Genomic DNA, 18,865 nt, shown 5'->3' on the forward strand with positions numbered 1-18,865 from the left:
ACGTCGGGCTCTGAGCTGTCAGTGCATGCCTTCTTTGGTTCCTCTGTCCTCTCCCTCTCTCTGCCCCTCCCCTGCCCCTCAAAAATAAGTCAACATTAACAAAAATTTAAATAGACACATATATCGGCCACAGCACAACTCCAAGGGGCACCACTTACCACGTCATTTCTAGAACAGAACCAGCAGAATTGTGCAGAGCCCACTGTGCATAGAAGCGCTGCTGGCAACAACATTAACACCAAGAATCGGTGCCAAGTAAAATTAATAAGCAAATATTGTGGGAGCCGAGTTGGGGTGGAAGTGGTAGGAGGAGCAATAAAATCTCTCTGTTTCCGTTTCGTGCTGTTCCTTATCTGGGCCACAGAAAAACTAATGTTCTGCCAATATTTACTTCTGATCTTTGCTCCAGAGAGGACAGGTGCCGGGGCCCCGCATAAATATGGGGGTGGGATCGTGAGTTTTGAGAAGAAAAAGGAACCCACCCCAAAATAAGATTATCTCAAGAACCTAAATATGAAGATGCCATTTGTGTCACAAAAGCACTTCAAGGTCAAGTCCACTTGTTGAGCGCCGTGCCATGTCTTGGAACTCCAGGCAGCTTCCCCAGAAATCCGTGGTTCTCTAAAGCGCCTGTGGAAGCATCTTGACCCAGGCGAGGCCACGAATGGTAGCCTTTCACGGAGGTAAGCGGCACACGTGGCTTTTTGATCTGTCGTGGTTTCAAAATCACGACCTGTCACATCAGTACAGAGGTTCTGGCTTCCGCTGAATGAGGCTCAGCCACGAAAGTTCAGGCTGTAGCCAAGGGGCAGTGGCCCCTTTCAGATAGGACAAGGCTACCCGCTCGCCAAAGTCCTCACCACTCCCCATCGCCCTCCATCAGAACTGCTTCAGTCCCCCGTTTTCTATTTACTTTTTATTTTTTGAGAGAGAGAGAGAGAGAGAGAGAGAGCACGTGCACATGTGAGAGTGGGGGAGGGGCAGAGAGAGACTCTCAAGCAGGGTCCACGCTCAGCATGGAGCCCACAACCCCAGGATCATGACCTGAGCAGGACTCAAGAGTTGGATGCTCAACTGACAGCCACCCCGGCGCCCCTCTCTCCTTTTCTACTTACACTGCATTCACTGAACCTGTGTTCACGGAGCACTAACCACGCGTCAGGCACTGGGCTCACGGATACGAACCAAACAGACAAAAATTCCCCACGTCATGGAACTTACATTCCAGCTGAAGAACAGACAGGAAGGGAAGACAGACAATGAATTAAAAAAAAAGAAGAAACTGTGGCACCTGCTGGCTCAGTCAGCAGAACAGGTAACTCTCGATCTCGGGGTTGTAAGTTTGAGCCCCAAGTTGGGTGTAGAGATGACTTAAAAATAAAATCTTTTTTGTTTTAAAAAGCAACAATACATATATATAATGCTAGATAGTGATCGATTCTATGGAGAAAAATAACGCAGCGGAAGTGGAGAGGAAGTGTTAGGCCATGTGAGGCCTGACTGGGAAGGTGATCAGCAAAGACTTGAAGGAGAGGAGGAAGCAAGTCTTGAGGAAATCTGCCACAGAGAAGAGCAAGTGCAAAGGCCCTGAGGCAGGACGGCTCCTCGTGTGTCCGAAGAGTAAGGAGGCCAGCGCATCTAGAGAGGAGTGAGAGAGGCGGAGAGAGAGAAGTCAGGGAGGTGACAGGGGTGTGATTCTTGAAGGGCCTCAGAGGATCTTTGACTTTTGCTCTGAGTGACGTGGGAGCCATGGAAGTGGGCGAGCAGAGGACGAGGTTGGACTTAGGTCTTGACAGACTTCTTCTGGCTGCAAGAGGTGAATGGTGAATGGACTGTGTGTGTGTGTGTGTGTGTGTGTGTGTGTGTGTGTGTGTGTCTAGAGGGCGGGCTGGGAGACAAGAGCCCAATGAGGACCTACTGCAATCGTCCAGGCACAAGACGGGGGACGTGGGAAGAAGAGGCTGGATCTGGACAGACTGTGTTTCCCACCTGCCTCCTTTGGGCATGTGTCAGAGCCCTTCCCTCGCTGACCCTGCTGCAGCCACAGTGTCCTTCCATAATGCAGCCTTTATTCCCCCGGAGGCCCCATGACTTCATTCGATTATTAAATAGTCCCATTTTACAGATGAGGCTCCTGAGGCACAGGAAGGCTGCTCCTGTACACACCACGTATTTTTGTTTTAATTTTTTTAATGTTTTATTTATTTTCGAGACAGAGAGAGACAGAGCATGAGTGGCAGAGAGAGAGGGAGACACAGAATGGGAAGCAGGTTCCAGGCTCTGAGCTGTCAGCACAGAGCCCGACGTGGGGCTCGAACCCACGAACGTGAGATCATGACCTGAACCGAAGTTGGATGCTTAACTGACTGAGCCACCTAGGCACCCCCACCTCGTATTTTCTAAAGAGACTCACAGAAGCTGGGGTGCCTTAACAGTGTTCAAGTTCAGCTCAGGTCATGATCTCACCATTTGTGGGTTCGAGCCCCACATTGGGCTCTGTGCTGACAGCTAAGAGCCTGGAGCCTGCTTCCGGTTCTGTGTCTCCCTCTCTCTCTGCCCCTGCCTTACTCATGCTCTGTTTCTCTCTCTCTCAGTAATAAATAAACATAAAAACAAATTTAAAAAAAAAGAGAGAGATTCACAGAAGCATCTACCATCCCTCATGATATATTTCTTCTTCATTTTTCTTTAATAGCTTTATTGCGATAAAATTCACAACCCACAAGACTCATCCTTCTAAAGCATACAATCCAGTGGGTTTGGCAGAGTCACAGTGCTGTGCAGCCGTCACCACGAGCTAATTTTAGAACACAGTCATCACCCCAAGAAGAAACCCAGTGCCCCTTAGCAGTCACTTCCCTTCCCCCTCCCCAGCCTCCCACAACCACTAACTGGCTCTCTGTCTCTGTGGGTTTGCCTCTTGTAGACATTTCAGATGATACTTGTGTGTGTGTGTGTGTGACCAACTTCTTCCATGTTGGGGCACCTACCAGAACTGCATTCCTCATTAGGGCCGAATAATACTCCACTGTATGGACATGCCACCCTCGGTTTTTCCATTCATTTGCTTTTGTGTGACTTCCATTTCATTTCCCTTGGGGGTGTGTGTGTGTGTGTGTGTGTGTGTGTGTGTGTGTGTTTATGTTCCTAGGAGTGAAGTCGATTGCCTGGGCACATGGCACCTCACTGCCAGAGGTGAGGAACTGCCAGACTGGGTTCCACAGAGGCTGCGCCATTTTGAAATCACGCCGGCCCCACATCCTCCTCCTGCTCTTACAAAGTGTCTTTGAGTGGTGAGGTCTCTCCCTCCCCGCTTGTCTCCTGCCCTCAAACCCTGGGTGACCTTTATGACGACAGCGACTGACAGAGTACAGTAGAAATGATCCTGGGCGACTTCCAAGACCAGACCATACAAACACCCTGCATCTCCAACATGTGCTCTCGGAACGCTTGCCCTGGGAACCCAGCCGCCATGTTGTAAGGAAGCCCAACCTGGCCCAGGTGAAGGGTTCGCCTGCAGAAGTCACTCGTGGGGTGTCTGTCTTGGCCCAAGCAAGGAACCAACTGCCACTCATACAAGGAAAGATGCCACCACATCACCCCCCGCCTTCAAGTCTTTCCACTGAGACCCCAGACACCGCTGAGACAGGCCCCCCTTGCTGGGCTCTGGCTGAAATCTGACCCGCAGAATCTGAGGGATACAGACCCGTGAGAATGGGACTCCTCCTTCACGCCACTGAGTTTTGGGGAGTTTGTTAGGCAGCAACAGTAGCCGAGACGCACAGCTGCCAGGGGGCAAGGTCACAATTCCGCCCCCAGTCTTTGTGCCCTCAGGGCCACCCCTGTAACCACCACAAAGGTGGGCGGCCACCCCAGAGCACAGACCACCAGGAGGGGGCGGCACTCCCTTCCCTGCTCTAAGTGAGTCTGGTGACAGACACCCCCTGTCCCAGGCTGACCGGAAGGTCTTCCTCTCGTGGGTCAGCTTGTGGCTGCCGCCGTGGTTGTTATTCAGGACTCAAGAATTGTTATTCTTTGCAGAAAATATAGAATAAACACATAAGGGAGAATAAAGCCCACCGGCTATCCGGCAGGGACAGTCCCCACAAAACACTCGAGTGCCTGGTAGAATCATAACATAGGGCATTTCATTTACACAGTGTCACCATGTGTATCGGGCTAAAGCGGGAGCGGGGAGGGGCAAAGCAGCAGGAGGGAGGGGGAGAGAGACCCGACCTCAGTAGTGCACGGGAATCGAGCCACAAAGCCTGGGCTTGCTCAGCAGAGTTCCAAACACAAGATATCCGGCGGCTGTTCCGATTCGCCCAGAGTTCATGGGGCGCTGTGGTCGAGAGAAGATGTAATGTGTTTTCCGGGACCACTTTGCCCCTGCAAGAAGAGAGACCTGCCCCGCCCCTCACCCCACCTAGAAGTGGGGCTGCTCTGCGCACAGTACCCCGCACCTGCCATTTCCCGTGATGACAGACACCCACCGGCTTCCTGTGTTGGCTACTTTGTCCTGGCCTCCGTCATAAGGAGGGAGGTTTCCTGGGTTCACACACGACCGTGGTCCATCCTGGGACTCAGGAAGGTACCGGTCCATCAATTTCCCCATCATAACATTCGACAAAAGGAACCAGACAGGAAAGACCACATCCCGGTGTGATTCCCTCCATATAAAGTTCAAAAGCAGCAAAATCAATGTATGGGGTTAGATGTCAGTACAGTGGTGCACTGTGGGGGAAGAGGGATTTGAAGGGAAGGAACATGAAGGGGGCTTCTGGAATGTTCTGTTTTGTCATCTGGGTGCTGATTTCATGAGTTTGTCCACCTGGGAAGAAATCGCTGTTTGATGTGTGCACTTTTCTGTACAATTAGAAAAAGACACCCAACACAGTGTTCTCGGAATGTGGGCTGTGCTATATGGAGACGCGTGTTTCATGTTTTTACCGCATGAAGACACGTGTGTGTGTTTAGGGGACTGGATGTGGAGTCAGGAAAGCCTGCTCTGGATTCTGATTCAGCCACTAGTAAATGTGTCACTATGGGCCACTTATTTAACCTCTCTGAGGGGCGCCTGGGGGGCTCAGTCGGTTAAGCGTCCGACTTCGGCTCAGGTCATGATCTTACGGTTGTGGGTTCGAGCCCCGCGTCGGGCTCTGTGCTGACAGCTCCGAGCCTGGAGCCTGCTTTGGATTCTGTATCTCCCTCTCTCTCTGACCCTCCCCTGCTCGCACTGTCTCTCTCTCTCAAAACAAAACAAAACACAACATTAAAAAAAAAAAAAAAAACCTCTCTGAGCCTCAGTTTCCTCACAAGGCCCACAAAGCCCGAACCCCCCAGCCTGAGTCCCCAGCCCTGTCTGGCTCCGGCTCTGTCTAACCGCCGCCACCCCGCCATCATCCTGTTCCTCCCACAAGCAAAGCCTACTTTCAGGGCCTTTGCCCGGGAACTACCCTCTCCCGGATTTTCCTGCGGATGGTTTTTGTTTCTCATTCTTGTCTCAGTGCAAGTTTCCCGTGCTCAGAGGCCCCTCCCTGGCCAGTCCTCACACCAGCCACCCTCGACTCTGCTCCCCGGTCTCGTTTCCTTGTCACGGCTTCTAACTGTCTGAAACAGTCACGGTTGCTTTCTGTGTGGCTGTTTCTACCCACTTGTTACGTGTTCAGTGCTGCCTCTAAACCCGTCGGCTCCGTGAGATCAGGCGTCTCGACCGTCCTGTTCCTCGCTGCGTCCTCATCCCCTAAAACAATACATAGTAGTTGAATTAATTAAGCAGTCTACACAGTGATCTGACTCCGCTTTATAGAATCCTCCAGAGGTTCAAGGAGCTGACGTTTGGAGAGTGCAGCTTAAGCAGCTGGGTTTATAAAACCCGAGAAAGCACCAGAGAGCTTTGAAAGCCTTGTTTGAATGTAGTTCCCGCCACTGGAGAATCTAATGAGGCTTAGGTTTCCCCTTGAGCTAGACCTTCAATAATCTGATCTGTGCAAAGTCTCTATACCTTTTGCAGTCATTCCCCCCGCCCCCGCATCTTTTATGTCACTGGCCATTTACCTAGACTAAAACTCACTAATACTCTTATTTCACTTATTTACTTATATAATACTACGTTGCCATGGTATTCAGTAATTCTAAAGGTACAAAGTCTGTCTGAGAAGGTACAAAGTCTGAGAAGTCTGTCTCCCTTGGACTCTCACTCTGGTCGCAGCTGATACTTCCAGACACCCAGTAACTGCTTCCAGAAATTTCTCCTCCATAAACAGGCATGCAGAGATATATATATGCCCACCTTTTCTGTTTATGCAAAAAGGATCTGATTATACACAAGGCTTTAGTATAGCTTTGCTCTGTCCTTTTACCGCTTTACAGTCTAGTTTATATCGCCGTCGTGAAGCGGTTTGTTCTTCCTAAAGGTTCTATGCCCTTTATTATTTATCGATCTGTCGTAGTGACGGACGCTCCGGGCGGCCGTGAGCAGCGCTGGAGGCAGTGTCTTGCACAAGCATCTCTGGGCGGGAAAGTCATGGAGTCCTCCTGAGCCCCATAAGGAGGAAGGAGGCCTTCCTCATCCCCGCCCCCGCCCCCCCCACCCACCTTCCCCCTCCCCCGTTTGTGTTTGGTCTTTTAAAAACTTCTCCAAAATTGACTTTGGCTTCTTGGCCTGAACTCTGAAGTGTTTGAGCTGATAAGACAGGGCACTGGGCTGAGGGGCCGGGAGTAAATAGTTACCTTGGAGGCCCTCAGCCCTAGTGGAGGAAGGGGCCGCGGTCCTCAGGGCCTCTCCCCACCTCCAGCAGCAGCAGGCGGTGTGGACGGGAGAGGCCGAGGCCGTGCCTGGTCCCAGGCAGGCTGGGGAAGGGGAAGGAGGGGAAGGGGGCTGCACACAGGCCCCACCCCCCACCCCTTCCTTGCCACCTTCGAGAACGGCGTGGAGAGGTCCGGGCAAGGGGATGGCTTATTCTCCCAGGCTTCTTTGAAACCAAACAAGACGCTGTGGGCAAGTTGGAGCAAGGCCTTGGCACACCTCAAGATCCGGGTACATCCTGCATGCTGAGGGGCCCGAGGGGGCCGCGGAAGGGGCCCCCTCTCCATGGCTGTGGCCAAGAACATTGGCACTATCTTGACACACGTCATGTTGTCCACCATCATCTCATTCCGAGGCTTTTACCTGCCTGGCATTGATCTTGGTCCTGGGCCACAGACGTGAACAAATCAGTCCAGATTCCCACTTTCCAGAACTTTCTTCAGTCTAGAACAGCACCCAGGCAATAAATAGGCAAGAAGGGCCCTGGCTGCTGTGTGCTCCCACGGGGGCCAGACCGGCCGTGGGGGCCAGAGCAGTCGGGGAAGGCCTCCCCTGTCCTGCCGCACCCCAGGATTCCCCGCGCCCACAGTTCCCTCACGACCCGACCCCGTCCGCCTCTCCAACCAGATTCAGTGCCATCGGCTTGTCGACACCCCACGCACCCTGCTCCCTCAGAGTCTCATGTCACAGCCTCCCTCCTCCCTCCTCCGCCGGAATGTCACCTCCTCCAGGAAGACCTCCCTGCTGCTCCTGCATGGATCTGGAGCCTCCTCGGGCTGTCACGCGCTCCTGTACACTCCTCGCTCCAGCTCTGATCTCTCTGGGTTGGGGTCACCTGTTTGTGGGTGACCAAGTGGCCCAGCGCGACCACAATCTGGACTCTGGGACTGGCCTCTGATCTCAGCTGTGCTATGTCGGGCCACAGTTGTCTCCTCTGGAACGACGGGCCTTGTGGTGAGCCGCACCTGGGGGACGGACGTGAGGAAGGAGCTCACGCACGGGGTGGGGACAGCGCGCAGCGCGGAGTTTGCCCGCAGCAACGGCTGGCTCAGCCGAGACCCTGGCGCCTCCGCGGGCCGTAGTTGGTGCTCACTCCGCATGTGCTGGAAAAATAAACAGCCCTTCAGACACATCTATGAGGACGAGCTGTGGAGGGAAAACACTTGGGGGATGGTGGGAACGTTTTTAAAAACACAACACGAAATCGTTGAGCAGTATACTATGTTTTCTAACCACGCACACTCTCACACACACACACACACACACACACACACACACACACACACCCTGGCCTAGGAGGAAGAAAAAACACAGAATGTTCAGTGTGGTTGAATGAGAAGGATAGGACAAAGAATAATTTTTCTTCTTGCTTGTTTGATGTGTTTTTTTCTAATCTTCTTTAATAAGCATGTTTTCAATTTAAATGGGAAAAAAATAACAACAAATCTGGAGAAGAGGGAGCCCGCAAGCCTTTTCTGTTCCATACAGTTTTCCCACCAACTGGGGCGGGGCAGGGCGGGGCGGGGCGGTCCGAGAAAGAGCTGCCCTTTAGAAGTGAAGCAAGAGTGGGAAAACCAGCGCCCTCAGGGTGGCAAGGGTGTCAGCCGACCAGGAGGAAGTGGTGTGGCATAGGGACAGAGCAACCCGTCTCCCCACAAGGGGCACGGTGGCGCGTGCTAGACGCCACTGTCCCCAGGAAGCCTCCTGGGCAACGACCCCGCCAGCCGCCCCAGCCCCCTTTCCCCGCAATCTAACGCTGGCCTGCCACTGGGTCTGTGAAGGGGCTCCCGTGTGCCGCACTCCACGCACAATCCCTGACCTAACCGGGTCCGACAACCTGCTGGTGAGGAAGTGGTAGGTGACTGCTGTCAGCCCCATTCCACAGACGGAGAAACTGAGGCTCAAAAGATTGAATGCTTGGCCCATGGTTGCCCAGCTAGTAAATGTCAGAACTTAACACCATCTGGTTCCATCCTTGTCTATGATTGGCTTGCCTCTCATTTCTACTAAACTAGATGATGAGTTTCTAGAGGAGAGGAACTGAGTCACAGTTTTCACTGTGTCCTCAAGGCCTAGCCTAGCGTCTAGCACACAGTGAGGGCCTAATAACAGTGGTTGAATAGATGAACTAACAAACGGATAGGTGACTGATGGGGTAGATGGATGGATGGATGGATGGATGGATGATGGATGGATGGATGATGGATGGATGGATAATGGATGGATGGATGGATGGACAAGTGGGTGGATGGAATTCACACATGGAATGAACGTATGGGTGAATAGGAGAAAGAATTACATAAGAGATGATGAAAGGCAGAGGCCTCTAAAAGGATGAAAATGTTTGTTCCTGTACATTGAATGTGCCCTTCAAAAAGGTTGCAACAGCCAACTCTTGGGCCAAATCAGGCTTCAGACATGTTTTGCAGGGTTTTAAACATTTTAAATTAATTGCCATTATATAAAAATTAAAAAGTTCACATTAGAAATCTAGATGTCTGGCTTTTTTTGAAAAAATCGGGCCAGTGCATATGCTAGGAACCCTAGGGCCAGGGCTGATGGGCCAGTGCCCTTGAGGACGCGTCAGGCTCCTCCAGTCCCCATGGCATCTCTGACCTTGACGTTTGGTGTCATTACCCTTTGCGCTGATGTTTTTCTCATAGTACAGTTATAGGAGAATGAAAAATCTCTTGGACATGACTCTCCATCCAAAGTGGGAAAAATGAGGGGCCCCAGGGGGGCTCAGTCAGTTAAGCATCTGACTCTTAGTCTCAGCTCAGGTCATGATCTCATGGTTCGTGGGTTCAAGCCCCACATCAGGCTCTGCGCCAACAGCATGGAGCCTGCTTGCGATCCCCTCTTTCTCTACCCCTCCTCTGCTCTCTCTCTCTCTTTCTCTCAAAAGAAATAAACTATTTTTAAGTGGGAAAATGAAAACAGGTAAAGAAGAAACTTTAAAGCGGTCTTTTTTTGTGGAAGTAGAGGATATTTCTGCCAGTCTGATTCATGAGCAATGCCTGTTTTCCCGAGGGCCAGGAGAGTCCAGTGGTTAAGGGCACAGATGCCGGAGACTGACAACACGGGTTCAAGCCCCGTCCCAGCACACACTGCTTGCGTGAACTTGGGCGGGTCACTGAATCTGTCTGGGCCTCAGTTAGCTCCTCTGTGAAGCAAAGATGGTATCAGCCCCCACCCCCCAGGGTGTTGGTGAAGCTTCTATGTGTAAGGTTTCTTCGTGTGAACCTTTCTTACCTGATGCACAATTGGCTTTGTTCACTGATATGACCCACCTGGGCTCCCCCCCCCCGCCCCACCCCCACCCCCGGGTCCACAGCAGGGGGTCTCAACCAAGGGCATTTGGCAATGTCTAGATCAGGCAATGTCTAGAGACCGTTTGGTGTGTCCCAACTTGCGGGGAGGTGCTGCTGGCATCTAATAGGTGGAGGCCAGGGATGCTGTTAAACATCCTACAACACACAGGCCACACTCCCACAGCAGCAACGAATCATGCAGGGTTCCTGGTTCCAGAGGGGCTGAATTGAGGCCAGACCGGTGAGAGGCCCAGGACTGCCAGCCGGGGTTCCCTCAGGGGCGATCAAGGCTGAGGCCACTGTCTTTGGGGGGTGGCAGGAGATATTCTCTCTGGCCCTGAGCCTCCCCAGCCTCCAGGATCATCAGACCCCTAGGGCTGTCCCATTCCGGGATGCCTGGACCCAGCCTGTTCCCAGAGCTACAGACTGGGCATGCGATGTGTCCCTGGCGCCTCCTGGTGGCTGAATCCCTGAACTGCATGATGCTCCCCAGCCTGGCGTAGTGGGAGGGAGGATGGGGGCTTGTCCTACAGCCACCTGCATCCGAGCTGGTTGGAGATAGGGGGTTAAAGTCGTGGAAGGCGCCAATACGGAATGGGACCTACAATATATTGTCAAGTAACCCCAGGCCTCAAACACATGGTGCACAGTAGGATCCCATGTTTGTTTGATTTTTTATTTTGATTTTGATTTTTAGAGAGAGAGAAATGAGCAGAGGGCAGGGGCAGAGGGAAAGAGAATCTTAAGCAGGCTCCCGCTGAGCACGGAGCTCGATCTCATGACCCTGAGACTATGACCTGAGCCGAAGTCAAGAGTCAGACGTTTAACTGAGCCACCCAGTCAGCCCAATAAATCCAGAGTTTAAAGTGTGTACATTCGGGGGCTCCGTCGGTTAAGCGTCCTGCTTCGGCTCAGGTCATGATCTCGCGGTTCGTGGGTTCGAGCCCCGTGTCAGGCTCTGTGCTGACAGCTCAGAACCTGGAGCCTGTCTTCAGATTCTGTGTCTCCCTCTCTCTCTGACCCTCTCCTGCTTGCACTATCTCTCTCTGTCTCTCAAAAATAAATTAAAAAAATTTTTTAAATACAATAAAATATGTACATTCATCACATATATGAGAAACAAAGACCTTATTTTCTTACTGTAGAAAGAGCTCTTGCCAATGAATAAAAAAGATAATCATGTTACAGAAAACTAGGCAAAGGACATGCATGCTCTGCTGCCACAAAGAAATATAAATGGCCTTTACTATATTCTTAAATTCTGAATGTAACACAAAAGGAAAGACCGTGCACGTTGGCACCACGGTAAATGCCTACATCCCCATCCGCAAGGCAGAGATGGAGAGGTCTGATAAAACTTGGCCTTGGCCAGAGTGTGGGGAAACCACTGCTCACGTAGTTATTGGTCTGAATGTCAATTGGTAGGTATGACCTTAGCATTTAGGCAATAAGTGTCAAATTTTTAAAATGCACTCGCCCTATGACTGGGTCGCTCGGTTACTAAGAATTTGTCTTGCAGAAATAGATCCACACCCACAGAAAGACTCCTGCGAAACGGACACTAATCGCAGCATTGTTCACCACAGCCAGAGACTGGAACCACCGGCCTGACTATCACCAGGACTGTTTAGATAAATGATTATGTTCAGACAATGGACTATGTGAAGAATGCTCTCCCACTGCTGATCTGGAAAGATCTCCAAGGTATATTGTTAAGTTAAAAAAAAAAAAGAATGAAAGAAAGAAAGCAAAGGAGCGCAGAACAGGGTGTGTAGTTTGCTTCTATTTAAAGAAACAACCACCGGAATTCATGCACATATTTGCTTATCTACATTGGGGATATCTCTGTGATGATCCCTAAGAAACAAAACCAGGATGGCTTCTGGGGAGGGAGCTTGGAGTTTTGGAGACGCCAGTGGGGACAGAGGAGGGGGATGAGGATTATGACATTATCCACCATAAATCTTTGGTGCCCTTTCGATTATTTTTCATATGAATATGTTTCCTTATTTATGTTTTAAAATGTTTAATGCGGGGCGCCTGGGGGGCTCAGTCGGTTAAGCCTCCGGCTTCGGCTCAGGTCAGATCTCACGTTCGTGGGTTCGAGCCCCGCGTCGGGCTCTGTGCTGACAGCTAGCTCAGAGCCTGGAGCCTGCTTCCGGTTCTGTGTCTCCTTCTTTCTCTGCCCCTCCCCCTCTCATGCTCTGTCTCTCTCTGTATCAAAAATAAATATTAAAAAAAATTTTTTAATAAAATAAAATAAAATGTTTAATGCACGAATTGGTGAGAGAAAGAGAGAAAGGCCTGGAAGGATGTGCTCCAAAGAATCTCTGGGTGGCTAATGTGAGTTAAGTGACCTTTAGTTTCTTCTTTTTACTTTGACAGTTTTCTAATTTTTATAAATAATTATTAAAGGGGCGACTGGATGGCTCAGTCGGTCAAGCGTCCGACTCTTGATTTCAGCAGACATCGTGATCCCAGGGTCCCGGGGTTGTGCCCTGTGACAGGCTCTGGGCTGACAGCATGGAGCCTGCTTGGGATTCTCTTTCTCCCTGTCCTCTGACCCTCCCCCCACAAAATAAATAAATAAGCTTTAAAAAAAAAAAAAGTGAGAAATAATACAGCCCTCCTACCTTGCACTTGCTAGGCATCAAAACCCAAGCTTCTAACTCAGATCTGGGTTCCAACCAAATTCGAATGGGCATTTTCTCAGCTGGGCGCGTGTGCAACGCTCTTGACATGAGTTTCCCCAGCTCTCATATGGGAAGACCATAGGGGTGCCAGGAGGCTTGTGGGAGACAAAGCCCGTCAAACACTTAGATGGGGGCGTATGCAGAGCGCGACACGCACGATGGGCACACAGGGAACAGGAAGGAGTTCTGCACACGGAAGGGCCACAGGACACAGGACAGGAAGGAGGCCCTTTGCCTCCCTGGGGATCAGTTGGCCCCTGGCTCTGTCCGGAGTCTCCAGTACGCGGCCCAATTCCGCGGAGCCGACTTCCGACAGTTTGGAGAGAGTGACACCAAGTGGCCAAACCTGGAACTACGCCCTCAGGCGGGCGGTTTTCCCGGAACAGCTCCTAGTCTTGAGCTAGGGCTGAACCTCTAGATCTCAGTTTTCTCAGCTGGAAAGTGGAGATAATGCTGGCTACCTGGCAGAGAAGAGGTGAGGATTAAACAAGGTAACCCACAGGGGCGCCTGGGGGGCTCAGTCGGTTAAGCCTCCGACTTTGGCTCAGATCATGATCTTACGTTCGGGGGTTCGAGCCCCACGGTGGGCTCTGTGCTGACAGCTCAGAGCCTGGAGCCTGCTTCGGATTCTGTGTCTCCTTCTCTCTCTGCTCCTCCCCCTCTCATGCTCTGTCTCTCTCTGAATCAAAAATAAATAAAAAATTTAAAAAAAAGATAACCCACAGAAATCACCTGAGGACTGTTATGTTTTGCAAATTCAGGCAGGCCCCTGGGAGAGGGGTGGACATTCCCAAAATTGAGGAACCGAGGAAGCACCTCCAGATCGTCATTCCCGCAAACTGTTCATTTCCTCCCACCCTCCCCCAGAGTGATACCAAAGCGGAGTCTCCCAAAGTCTGCACCTAGTACCCATGGTGCTTTGCGGGAAGATTTTAGTGGATACAGAGCTACCCATCAAATCATATTCCATTTTCTTTCCATCTTTCTGATTATATCTAGGCAACAGTGTCCGATTGGTGCTGATATGCCTTCGTGCCTTCCTAAGGGTTCCCCGTGTCCCTTTCGAACAAAAGAGGAGGCCTTAGAGCCTTCAGAAGTCAAGGTTATTTGGCCACAATTCAATAAAGTAAACGTTTTCATTATATTTATGTTTTGTGGCCACCTTCTACTGAGGGCAAGTGGTGCTGGTTTTCCATTTATAAGAGATGCGGTAGATTGTGTCATTGTCAATGTTTATCAGTCCTTCCTACTGGCATTCCCTGGTGACTCTCTACTGACGTCAGGTTTGGCTGTGTGACCTCCTTTGTCCAACAGAATGTGAGCTAAGCTCCCAAGCAGAAGCACTGAGAGCCGGCATGTGCTTGTCATTTGCCCTTTTGTCACCGTCAGAGAGATGAGCAGGGGATGGACCAGGGGTGGGCTGCTTCTTCAACCTGGTCCCAGGGCAGAGAAGACACGTGGACCGGAGCTGCAGCCAACGCGCAACCAAAGTGAAATATACAGGCGAATACAGCTGTGTGGCTAACGGCGCCCTAGGGTTATGGGGCTGTTTGTCACTGCACCCAGCCTAACCTGAGCTGCCTGACACAGGAGAGATGACATGCTTCCACTGAAAATAAACACACTTCAGTAAAACCAAGGTGTCCACTTAAAGAAAAACATTAAGCACATAAGGCAACATTCATGATGAAGACGGTGGTGGTGCTAGGGGAAATCTGTCGTAAGATGGCCGACAGGACGCCTAAGGAAACACCTGTCCCTGATTAATGAGGAATGCGGAAGTTGTTCCCTGCAAATTGTTCCCTCTGCTGACGCGCTGGGCTCAGCCCTCTGGAGAGTGATCTCCTCTGAGCCCACCGGTGTAAAATAAACCTCCTGCTTTGCAAGATCTGCGACTGCCGCTTGGTTTTTCCCACGGGGGATCCAGACCAGATTCTGTAACAGTTGGATGACCAAAGTCTTGGGAAACCCTGGAGTTTTAAATGTGAAAACTGGTTCCAGGCGGCTCATTCCAGAGCCCCCCCCAATGCCTCCCAACTCACATCTTAAACTCCCACCTGCCTCCTACCACGTAGCCAGAATGAGTTTTCCAATGTGCCGATCTCATCAGTTTCCTCTCAGGCTCTAACCTTTGATGGCTCCCTCCTGCCCTCAGATAAGTTCCCGATCGTCATCATGGCCCACCAGGCCCATCACAGTCCGTCCATTCATCTGTTTCTCTCCTCCTGTGCTCTCTGCTCTAGCCACACTGATTTCTTTGTATTCTTCAAACACAGCAAGCACGCTCTTGCCTCAGGGCCTTTGCATTTGCCATTCTCTCCACTTGTGATGCCCTTCCTGGAGACGGAACAGGGCAACTCCCACGCTCCCTAAGGTTCCTGCTTAAATATTATTTACTTAAGAGTTCTTACAGAAAATAGCAATCCCTTATTCTCCTGCCTCTTTATTCTGGATATTTTTTCTCCATATCACCGATTACCTCCAACCATATTACATATTTTCTCTCTTGTCTGTATCCCCTATTAGAAAGTTGGCTCTTTGAAGGCAAGCATTTTGTCTGGTTGTTGTTATTGTTGTTGTTTGGTTTGTTTACTGCTGTAGCCCCAGTGCCTAGTGCCCAGTGCCTGGCATATAGCATGTGCTGAATGAAGGGATGAAAACAAGTTGGCAAAGACCGACAGCAGCAGCTCTAAGCTCATGTTGGGCCAAATGCTGCTGATAGAGAACTCCTGTTGCCAGTGGTTCAGGATTGAGTCCGTGGTCTACCTCAGATCACATGTCTCTCCCTGAACCAATCACGATGACCAAAGAGAATGGACTACACTGATTGGCCATCCGTAGGTCCACTGCCCGTATTTAAGTCCAGAAGCAGGCTGAGTCCTGCCCGCCTTAAAGGGCTGAAGGAGAAGCCGGGGTGTTACCCAGGAAAACCATGATGCTGTTATCAGAGAAAAAGGAAGGGGATGCTGGGTAGGCAAAAGCAAAAACGTAAATTATCCACCTGACTGAGCCCCCTCGGACTTCGTGATGGTCCTGTGAATGAGGAGCCTCATATAGGATAGAGTTGTATTCCGGTGCGGGGCAGATGGGGAGGGGGAAGGGGAGGGATAAATTCTGTTAATACCAGAGATAGAGCTAGAATAAGGAGCAGGTGATCGGGGCAGCCCGTAGACACCAACGTATCCACGGCATTAAAACAGTGTTGAAAGAGATTAGAAGTCTGGGTCCAAAAGTAATCTTAGCTTTCTGCATGCAACTTCTTACATAATCGGCAAATATTAATCTCTCTTCTGACACTGAGGACGACACCCTTGAGAAGAAATTTAAAAATAAACATTGTTGGCTCTAATCTGTTACTGTTGATTAGTTCGAGAACCCACATGTGCTTATTGCATGATAGACCATAAGGCATACCACAAACCCCACAACCAGCCAAGTGGGGCCTCCTGAAATTGGCAGTCATGGTCAGCTGAAATTCTGAAACCATATGGCACAGTGCTGTTATTGGGAATGAGTAATCTATTTTGTTCCAGCATCGAAATTCTGAACTCTTTAATAATGTCTCCAGTGGTAGAGTCTGAGAGTTGTCACCCAATATCAGTTTTCCCCTCTTATAAAGTAGCACATGGCTGCTCAGAATCAACTACACTTCCCAGCCTCCTTTGCAGCAAGGAGTGGCCATGTGACTGCGTTATGGCCAATGGGAAGTGAGCAAAACATGGGAAAGCAAACATGGCGGTCAGCCATTTGGCTTTGGGATGGGGACAATAATCTACTGCTGATGAAGCAACAAGTTAGGGCCCCAAGACCCCTGACACCTTCATGGTGTAGAGCCACCACCTTAACTCAGGCTTTTGCAGGAAAATGAACCTTGTAACTTCTGTCTCATGTGTCTGGACCCCACAGATGAAATTGTATCCAAAATAATACATCTCTAAAGAGGTTGGTCTGGCTTGGAAAAGCCCATAAAATATATGCATGAAAGGGAAAAAAAAAAAAAGAACAGAAAAAAGCTTTGATTCACGTGTACCAATTTATTCCTTTTCAGTACATACATACGTAATACATACTTTCAGCATGTGCTTAAAACCATCTAGAGGGACATACCCTGCCCAGGGTCCCTCGGTAACTTCGCTCCTGTAACAAAACGGTGCTTTGGCGCCTTTAACTTCAGTCCTCCTGCCTCCTGATTCCCAAAGTTGGCTACTAGTTGCATAAGGCTTGTCTTTTTAAAATGCAGATTTCGGGGCGCCTGGGTGGCTCAGTCGGTTAAGCCTCCGATTTCGGCTCAGGTCAGATCTCATGTCCGTGGGTTCGAGCCCCGTGTCAGGCTCTGTGCTGACAGCTAGCTCAGAGCCTGGAGCCTGCTTCTGGTTCTGTGTCTCCTTCTCTCTCTGCCCCTCCCCCTCTCATGCTCTGTCTCTCTCTGTATCAAAAATAAATAAAACATTTTAAAAAAATGCAGATGCCTTGGCCAATACATTTGAATAAGCAGAATATTAGGAATTTGTCATTTTTAACAACACTCCCCATCTCACTAGCTGTGGTACCCTGGGTGAGTTCTTTAGCTACCCTTTGCTGCCTTTCCTTCATCAGTTGGATGGAGACAGTAAAAGGGCCTGCCTTTTAAAAGGGCAAGTTTACGTCACGGGTACAAAGCACCTAGCCTAGTACCTGGAACAGAGCGGGAGTTACACGTGTCACCTACCGTTACACGGTTGGTGGGAGTAGAAATCGATGCAAGATGCAAACGTTCTGGAAGCCCATTGCACTGTCTACCTATTGAAAGCTTAGCCTACGGTCACTCTTGTCAGCCCAGCTGTCTGCACAAGGTTCCACACTGCAGCACACGCTTGTTTGACGAGGGTGGGTTGAGCACCCCCAGTGTAGTCAGGATGAAAGACGCTAGGCTGCAGAGCAAACCCCCAAATCGCTGTGACTTAATACAGCAGAGGTTCGTTTCTCGCTTCCGCACGGTGATGCAGACTGATAATACCATTCACCTGTTGCCATCTAGAACAGGTGGCCTCGGAGATGGACATGGCAGGCAGAGAGAGAGCTAGAAGGCTTAATGATGGGTTTTATGTTTGTTTGTTTGTTTTAACATTTTATTTTATTTTTTGAGAGACAGAGCATGAGCCGGAGAGGACCAGAGAGAGAGGGAGACACAGAATCAGAAGCAGACTCCAGGCTCTGAGCTGTTGGCACAGAGCCCGACATGGGGCTCGAACCCACAGAACTGCGAGATCATGACCTGAGCCGGAATCGCCCCCTCCCCAGGCGCCTGTCTAAAGGAAGTTTTTAAAGGCTAGGCTGGGAGTGGCTTATCTCACTTTTGCACATCCCGTTCGACAGAAATGAGCCGCACAGTTTTAACCTAATTGCAAGGGAGGCTGGATGTTGCGTGAGTGTTGTGTCTGTGGTATCTATTTTCAAGGGACTGTTGTGTGTGCTGGGGACCCAGAGGTGAACAAGACCAGTAGGGTCCCTGTGTGCACGGAGCTTCCCTTATAAAACCCCTGTTTATAAAAACCCCTGTTCCAAACGTGACCCCAGATATATACCATTTTGTGCTTGAGCAAGATGATCCGAAGGATACACTTGCCGAAGACATCTACATTTGTCACTGTGGTAGATACAGTCCACTTGCCCTCCGTAGGACTGTGCCAATTGTCACTTCCACCAACAGGTACAAAAGTGCTTCCCGTCCCGCAGTCCTGCCAACCCGCTGTTATCAGACTTCTGGATTTCTGCCAATCTGATAAGTGAGAAATGATCTCTCTGTGTACTTTTAATTTGCATTTTCCTCATTATAAAGGAGGCTGAACACCCTTTCATATGTTTATGAGCAATTTGTATTTCCTTCTCTGTGAACTGGGTGTTGGGGTCCCTTCTCCATTTTCCTGTGGACATTGTTAAATGAAAAAAGGAAGGGGTAAGACAAGACGCATGTTGAAATCACTTTAGTAAATTAAAAGCAAAGCAATATTTTGGTATATACATGTAAATATACTTGTATATACATCAAAGATTTCTACAAGCAACAGGAAAAC

General features: G+C 50.1%; 2 long non-coding RNA genes across 2 annotated transcripts; one reads left to right on the forward strand and one right to left on the reverse strand.

The window, feature by feature from the left end:
* Positions 1–4,126: 4,126 nt before the first annotated feature.
* LOC115274774 lies at positions 4,127–7,857 on the reverse strand. The gene is made up of 3 exons (XR_003901240.1): positions 7,531–7,857; positions 5,655–5,743; positions 4,127–4,342 (listed from the first exon to the last, which is right to left on the reverse strand). It is a non-coding gene; the product is annotated as an uncharacterized LOC115274774 (long non-coding RNA).
* Positions 7,858–8,495: 638 nt separating this feature from the next.
* LOC115275519 lies at positions 8,496–11,874 on the forward strand. Its single transcript, XR_003901599.1, has 2 exons — positions 8,496–8,662; positions 11,639–11,874. It is a non-coding gene; the product is annotated as an uncharacterized LOC115275519 (long non-coding RNA).
* Positions 11,875–18,865: the final 6,991 nt, after the last annotated feature.

The sequence above is a fragment of the Suricata suricatta genome, chromosome 12 (assembly GCF_006229205.1).
Source record: "Suricata suricatta isolate VVHF042 chromosome 12, meerkat_22Aug2017_6uvM2_HiC, whole genome shotgun sequence".
Taxonomy (NCBI): Eukaryota; Metazoa; Chordata; class Mammalia; order Carnivora; family Herpestidae; genus Suricata; species Suricata suricatta.